The sequence below is a fragment of the Marmota monax genome, unplaced genomic scaffold, assembly GCF_021218885.2.
Source record: "Marmota monax isolate L192 unplaced genomic scaffold, Marmota_monax_Labrador192_F-V1.1 WCK01_AAM20220418_F8-fsc00008, whole genome shotgun sequence".
NCBI classification, from domain to species: domain Eukaryota; kingdom Metazoa; phylum Chordata; class Mammalia; order Rodentia; family Sciuridae; genus Marmota; species Marmota monax.
In genome coordinates, this window is record NW_026694432.1 from 13016659 (window position 1) to 13024363 (window position 7705).

Consider the following 7705-nt stretch of genomic DNA (forward strand, 5'->3'; position numbering starts at 1 on the left):
GGTCACCAGTTGGTGGTTCAGGAGCAGAATCCTGCTATTGGACAAGTTTTCTCTGAACTGCTTAGTTTTGGTTCTTTATTTATTTATTTGGTACTGGGGATTGAACCCAAGGGCATTTATCCACTGAGCCACATCTCCAGCCCTTTTTTGTATTATTTTTTATTTTGAGATAGGGTCTCATTAAATTGCTCAGGACCTCACTAAGTTGCTGAGTCTGGCTTTGAACCTGTGATCCTTCTGCTTCAGCCTCCTGAGCTGATTACAGGTATGCACCCCCATACCTGGCAGATGTGATTCTTTTCTTTTTTTTTTTTTTTTAAATAACGTGTTTTAGTTGTAGATGGACACAACACCTTTATTTATCCATTTTATATGGTGCTGAGACTTGAATCCAGTGCCCCACACATGCCAGGCAAGGACTCCACCACTGAGCCACAGCCACAGCCTAGCTGTGATTCTTTAAACAAATTGTCATGTAAAAATTAACTTGGAATGCATCAAAAATCAAAACATAGGAGCTACAACTATAAAACCCTTAGAAGAAAACATGGGGAAAATTTCAAAATTGATTTCTTGGATATTACAAAAAAAAAAAAAAAAGCCAGACAATAAAAAGAAAAAAGAAAAAAATGAGGTACAGTGAATTTCATCAGAATTAAACTTTTATTTATTTTTTATTTTTTATTTTTTTAAATATTCTCTCTGATGTGTGGAGGCTAACAACAAGGGAGGGTGAGGAGGGTGAGGAGGGATGAATAGTTTTTCTTTTCTTATTTATTTTTTAGTTTTCGGCGGACACACATCTTTGTTTGTATGTGGTGCTGAGGATGGAACCCGGGCAGCATGCATGCCAGGCGAGCGCGCTACCGCTTGAGCCACATCCCCAGCCCCAGAATTAAACTTTTTATGCATCGAAGGACATCAACAAAGAGAAAAGGTGACCTACAGACTGTTAGAAAACGTTTTTGCTTTTGTTTTTATCTTTTGTGGCACTGAGGATTGAGGGTGGTCTACCACTGAGCTACGTCCCTAGCCCTTTTATTTTTCATTTTTTATTTTGGGACAGGGTCTCGATATGTTACCCAGGCTGGCCTCAAACTTTTGATCCACTTGCCTCAGCCTCCCAAGTTTCTGAGATTACAATCCTACACCAGCACACCTGGCAGGAAATATTTTTAAATCATGTATCCCCAAAAGACTAATATCCAGACTATTTAAAGAACTATTAAAATTCAACAACAAAAAATTCTGTAGCTGGGCATGGTGGCACATGCTCCTAAACCTAGCAATTTGGGAGGCTGAGGCAAGAGGAAAGCAAGTTCAAGGACAGCCTCAGCAACTTAGCAAGACCCTATCTCAAAATAAAAATAAAAGGGGCTAGGGATATAGCTTAGTGGTAGAACACTTGTCTACTATGTGCAAGGCTCTGGGTTCAATACCCAGTACTGCCAAATACAAACAAACAACAACACCTCAACAACAAAAGAACAACCCAATTTTAGAAAGGTCAAAAGACTTGAATAGACTCTAAAGAAGATATACAAATGACTCACAAGCACAAAAGAATATGCTCAATGTCACTGAATGCAAATCATAACCACAATAAAAAATAATACTGGGCTGGGGTTGTGGCTCAGAAGAAAAGCACTAGCCTAGCATGTGTGAGGCACTAGGTTCAATCCTCAGCACCACATAAAAATAAAATAAAGGTATTGTGTCCACCTACAACTAAAAAATAAGTATTAAAAAAAACACAATAAGATATGTCTTACTGCCCATTAGAATGCCTATAGTTATTTTTAAAAAGTGGTTTCAAGGATATGGATAAATTGGAACCCTTATGCATTGCTGGTGGGAAGGTAAAATGGCAGAGCTGCTATGGAAAACAGTATGGCAGTTCCTCAATAAATTAAAAATAGAATTACCATATGATCCGGTAATTCCACTTTTGGATGAATGCCTAAAAGAATTGAAAATAAGGACTTGAACAGATATTTGCACACCCATGTTCACAGCGGCATTATTCACTGTCACTCAAAATGGAAACAGTCCAAATGTTCACCAATAGAGGGATGAATCAGCAAAATGTGGTTTATATACATATACCTTAAACAGGAAGGGAATCTTGACACATGCAACAACATGGATTAACCTGGAGAAAATACACTACGTGAAATAAGCCAGTCACAAAAGGACAAATACTATATGATTGCACTTATATGATATACCAAATTAGTAGTCAAATTTATAGACACACAAAAAAAATAGAATGATAGGTAATAGGGGCCAGAAGGAGGAAGAAAGGAAGAGTCATTTTTTAATGGGGACAGAATTTCAGTAAGAGAAGATGGAAAAATTCTGGAAAGTAGTAATGATGCACAACAGTGTGAACATACTTAATACCGAGGAACAGTAAACTTAAAATGATAACAATTGTAAAGTTTAGGTTATGTTTATGGTTTTACTTTTCTTTCTTTTTAATATATATGTGCTGGGGATCCAACCCAGAGCCCTAGAGAAGCATTTTACCATTGAAATACACTCCCAGCCATTTGTGTATATTTTATCACGAGAATAGGAATTGAAAAAAAAATAAAGCCGGCTGTGGTGGTTCACATCTGTAATCCCAGTGATTGACTGGGCTGAGGCAGGAGGATTGCAGTTTAAAGCTAGGCTCAGCAATTTAGTGAGACCCTGTCTTAAAATAAAAAGGACTAAGGATAGAGCACCTCTGGGTTTAATCCCCAATATAAATAAACAGGAAAAAAAAAAAAAACCTCAACAGTAACTAGAGTCATTAGAGTCATTATTTAGAACCTAAATGCATAAAATATTTCTTTCAGGAAGAATTGTTTTTAAACTGAGGCAAGCATAAAGCAATTAATCCAAGCAAACTGACCTTTTTTTTTTTCAAAATTTTTTTTTTAGTTGTTGATAGATTTTTATTTTACTTATTTATACACGGTTCTGTATAAATACCAGTACCTCACACATGACAGGCAAGTGCACTACTGCTGAGCCACAGTCTCAGCCCCACAAACTGACTTTTAGTTGTTTTTATTTGGGTTCTTAAATTCTACAGATGATGTACTTTTTTTGCATACCTGGGGTAGGGGTTGCCCATTCCCCTACCCATGGGAGGCCACTTCCAGCAATACTGGAGATCCAATTACACTTGGCAACTGTGGACCGGAACTCAGTGATGCAGACTCCTCCTTGGAAGCTATTCAAGTTCTCAACCCTTAATCCAAAGAACCTTCTCAGGTATTACCTCCTATAGAAAACCTCTCCTGACATATCCTCTCTCCCTTGACTCTGGATCAAATATTTCTCCTTTATATTGGTAGAACACCCTGTGCCTACTTCTGTCATTGACCTCCCACATTCTATTACAATTATATGTCTCCTTCCACTTCTGAAAGCCAGGACCTGGTCTAACTGATTAATTAGTACTCAATGTTCTGGCCATATCAGAAACACACACACACACACACACACACACACACAGAGTTGTTCCAAAGTGAAGTGGTTTGGCGAATTAGATGGTGATACAAAGGAGGTGTTGTTGAGCTGCCCCTCAGGGTAGGAAGAGGCCTTGAAAACAACAACAAGACTTTTATTATTTTTTTCCCTGTTTCAGTTCAAGGAATGTCTCACCCCTATCACAAGCCCTAATTTCCGGGTGAGGAAACTGAAGCTCACAGAGGTCAGAGGAACTGTCTACAGCTCTAGGACAAGTCACTGGCCCAACCAGAAGGACAGGAGGCATTTCCTGACCTCTAGGTCAGGGCCCAGGCCGCCAGCCCTGTGTCTGGTCCACTGCGGTCTCCGCAGCTCCCTCCTCTCCATCTTGACACTGCGCTCATTTAACCACTAGGTGGAGCCAGATGCCCGCTCAAGGGGCGGCTGGGCACACTTTAGGGGTTGCAGCGAAAGTTCCTTTGAGAGGGGCCCACTGGGACTGGAGGGCCACAGGCCCCCGGAACTGGGGAGTCTGGTACAGAAAGGGTGCGTGTGTGTTGGGGGTGGTTAGAAAGCCGGAGTTCAGGAACACTGGCGGCAGGGATGGAGGGAGGAGCCGCTCCCGGGTGTTTTCTTCGCTCCTTCCAGCGCTGCCTTGTCTGGCGGTGTTGGGGGAAAGGGCAGTGCTGGGGGAAGGGAGGCTCTCCCGAGCGGCCGGCGGCCCGGGCCTCCACCTCCCTTCTCAGACTCAGTCAGGGCCCGGAGCAGACCGTACAGTCCTAGTCACAGGCAAGGAAACCAGGAAATCAGACCCGGAGACCAGCTTCCCTGCAGCCTGCCCCCGTTCCTCCAAAGCCAGCCGTGCCTCACGACTTCCCGGAATCCCATTCTCCAAGTCCTAGCCCTTCAGATAGAAGTTCTAGCATTGCCTTTTTCAGAGACAGCCTGGTTCATCTCCTGACTAGGTCAGATCCCTTATTATTTGCTTTCCTAACACCGCATACTTTTTCAGTATTCTCAGATTGTCATAGTTGTAATTCTACATTTGTTTCTGTTTTGCTTTGATGCTAGGCAAATACCCTATTCACTGCCTGTCCTGTTCTATTTACATTTTTGTATTGAAGATTGAACCCAGGAATGGTGTACCATAGAGTTACATCCCTAGTCGTCTTTTTCTGTTTTTGATATACGGTCTTACTAAGTTGCTGAGGCTGGCCTCCAACTTGTGATTCTCCTGCCTCAGCGTCCTGAGTTGCTGGGATTACAGGTACCTACCACCACTCCTGGATCTGTACCTTTTCTGGTGTGTGTGTGATGCTGGAGATTGAACCCAGGGCCTTATGCAAGCTAGGCAAACACTCTACCAACTGAGCTATATACCTAGCCCAGATCTGGATCTTTTAAAAAACATTATTTATTACTAGAGTTCCATGAGGGTAAAGGCCATGTCAAGTTTTGCTCACTTAAAAAAGATGTACAGGGGCTGGGGTGGTGGCTCAGTGGTGGAGCACTTGTCTAGCATGCATGAGGCACTGGGTTGATTCTCAGCACCACATATAAATAAATAAATGATCCATCGACAAAAAAAAAAAAAAAAAAACAATTTCCAGAGCTGGGGATGTAGTTCAGTGGTAAAGCACTTGCCTAGCATGCACAAGGTCCTGGGTTCCATTCTCAGAACCACACACACACACACACACACACACACACAAATGATAATAATAGAATAAAATTCCAGCAGTGCAAGGCCCTCCTGAGTTCAATTTCCAGTACCACACACACAAAAAAGTAATAATAAATAAATAAATTTAAAAAATCTCTAGTACCTTCATACCTGGCATAGACGGTACTGAACAAATGTTTCTTGAATTACTAAGTAAATCTTATCTGGAACTCAGCAATCACTTCTTGCCTTCCAATTTTCATCAAGTCTCTACCCATGAGTTTCCCACTCAGAAGGCACAGTGGTCTAGTGGAATTGCCAATCTGATCATGTTACTCTACCCCTTCAATAACCTCAGAGGCTTCCCAGGGCCCCAGGAATAAAACCCAAGCTTCTGACTATGGCCTTACAAGGCCTGGCAGGATCTGGCTCACCTCATGCCAAGCTCCACCTCAAGGGACCTTTTTATTTATTTATTTGTACTGCTGGGGATCACATGCTGGGTGAGCTCTGCCATTGAGCTACATCCCCAGCCCTTAGTGGATTTTCTTTTTTCTTTTTAAATATTTTTTTTAGATGTTGATGAACCTTTATTTTATTCATTTATTTATTTATATGCAGTGCTGAGAATCGGACCCAGTGCCTCACACATGCTAGGTAAGCGTTCTGCCACTGAGCCACAACCCAGCCCCCTGAGTGGACCTTTCTTAATTCAACAAATATTGAGTAACCTATTCTACAGGCACTCAGGACTCCGGTAAGCAAAAACAGACCCCTTCAGATTTGCTCACAGTTCTGTGGATATTCAAACACAGCCCTTTCCCACACAGCCTCCTTCCTTGCCTAGAAAGTGCTTATCCTTCTTCTTTCTCTACTTTCCTGACATTGTCCAGTCAGCATTTGCTCACTCCTAGGCTTCAGCCCAAACTCCATTTATTCAGAGATACCTTATGCTACCCTGAGCTTGGGTTCGACCCCTGCTCTATTCGCTTTTTGTTCCACGTTGATAGTCTTCGTTGCACTTAAAATGTAAGTAATGTGATGTAGCACGTTTTCTATTTTCACGTTTGTTTGTGTGATTCTTTGGTTAATATCCGTCTTCCCCACTGGGAAGCTCAGGAGCTCTGGACCTGGTTTGTGCTCACTGTCAGAGCCCTCTGGTGCTTAGTAGGTGCTCCACAGGCAATTTATTGATTGAATAAATGAGTAAATGATTCCCCAAGAGTGTTCAGAGGGTGTTGCTCTTCAGGGAAATCTTGGAGTCTCTGCCCTAGAGCAAACAGGAGCTGGGGGTGGGAGGGGTGTGCAAAGAACTCCACCAAGGAGAGGGCCCAGAGCATCTGTTCCCTTCCTGCACTTGTCATCTCCCTGGTTCCTATGACTTGGCCCCTGACCACCTTCCCAGCCCCATCTAGCTACTCTCCCCACTGTTTCTGTTGCCCCTACAACCCTGCTTCTCCCCAGGGTGTGTGTGTGTGTGTGTGTGTGTGTGTGTGCGCGCGCACGCCACATGCTCTCCTCCCCTGTGACTCTCCTTGCTTCTTTTCACATGGCTGGCTTCCCCTCAAGTTTAAGTATTTGTTTATTGTCCCTGTATAAGTTAGAAGCTTTGGGGCACAGGGAACAAAAAACCAATTTGCAGTGACTAAACAGTCAGGGAAGGAGTTGGCTAATTCAGTGATGCTCAAGGTCAGAGGTTCTCATCTGGCTGCTCTGCCATCCTTGATGTTGGCTTTGTCCTTAGGTTAATTAGCAGGAGGATGCAGAATTTCAACCAGCCTAGTGGGACTTCATATCATACAAGCAGGGTTTTCTCCTCATAATGTATATTAACTATTGCACTGTGACAAATTATCACAAAACTTAACAGTTTAAAACATTTATTATCTCACAGTTTCTGGGAAGTAGAACTGGTTGGTTCTAGCTCAGGGTCTCTCATGAGGTGACAGTCAAGCTGTTGGCCAGGACTGATGTCATCTGAAGGCTGGCCTAGGCTGGAAGATCTGCTTCCAAGCTTATTCACATGGTTGATGGCAGAAGGCTTTGGTTTCTTGATATGTGGGCCTCTCTACAAGATTGCTCAGGACTGCAGCTGCCTTCCCAAGGGTGAGTGACCCAAGAGAGAGACAGCAACCACAACAGGCTTCAGTATCTTTCACAGATTGGTCTCAGAGTGACACACCATTGCTTGTGCAGTATTCTACTGGTATTTTGGCCCCACCCTGATACAATGTGGTACAACAAAAGGATGTGAATACCAGGAGACATTGGGAGATCATCTTAGAGGGTGGCTGCTACATTGTGGTTCCTTTCAAGTGAGAGAGCCTTTTCCAGAAGCCCCCAAGTGGATTCTCTTCACATTTGTTGGCTGGAATTGTTCATGCCTAATCAATAGCTCACAAGGGACTTGGGGCCATCACTTTTGGCTCACCACAATCATGACTGATCTCTGGGGCGTGGATTTGCTAAAGCACAGGGTGAGGTCTAGGAAGATGGGTACCTCAACAAATCAGGATTGTGTGGAATGAGGAAGGGGTGACGGCAATGGATGTCGAGTAGGTGGCCCACAATGCCTATGGT